Raw genomic sequence first — 653 nt, forward strand, 5'->3', positions numbered from 1 at the left:
TATTCTCAAAAAAATGAAATGCTGATAATTCCAAAATATTAAAATAACCACCAAAAAAATTACTTGCTTGTATGGAAAAAACAGCGTGATGAATGAACATTTCTGCATTGGAAGTGTGTCGTTTTTTTGAATTCCTTTTTTTGGTCGCACAAGGTTGGCAGCTCTGCATTTATATTCAATGCAGTAATGTAATGTTCCTGTATTAACACTGTTAGTACCTGTACTATTTGATATAGTCATTATTTTATCTTATTTCTATTATACTGAGAGGAAAGAAGATGTTGAGAAATGGAATGAATTTGTACTTGTCAAATTTCTTTTCATCTTCTTTTTAGAGGATTAAGTTTTCAATGTATATAGTGATGTATATATGAATAAAATTGTAATTTCTGTATATTGTAAATATCCTAGATTAAAATGTAAAATAAAATGAGAATGCTGTGTATAATAAATATTACATGTGAGTGAAAACCAAGAAAATAGTTGAAATTCTAAAATGTTATTTTGGTTGAACATCACAATTCAAACCAAAATATGAAAATGAGTGTGTACTGTTTTTAACTTTAATCACAAAACTTATCTATAATCAGTGAAGGATCCATTCATTGATATTTGTTACACTTAATAAGATGGGATTTTATGACTTGAAATGT

This window comes from Strongylocentrotus purpuratus, unplaced genomic scaffold (genome assembly GCF_000002235.5).
Source record: "Strongylocentrotus purpuratus isolate Spur 01 unplaced genomic scaffold, Spur_5.0 spur5_scaffold_14, whole genome shotgun sequence".
NCBI lineage: Eukaryota > Metazoa > Echinodermata > Echinoidea > Camarodonta > Strongylocentrotidae > Strongylocentrotus > Strongylocentrotus purpuratus.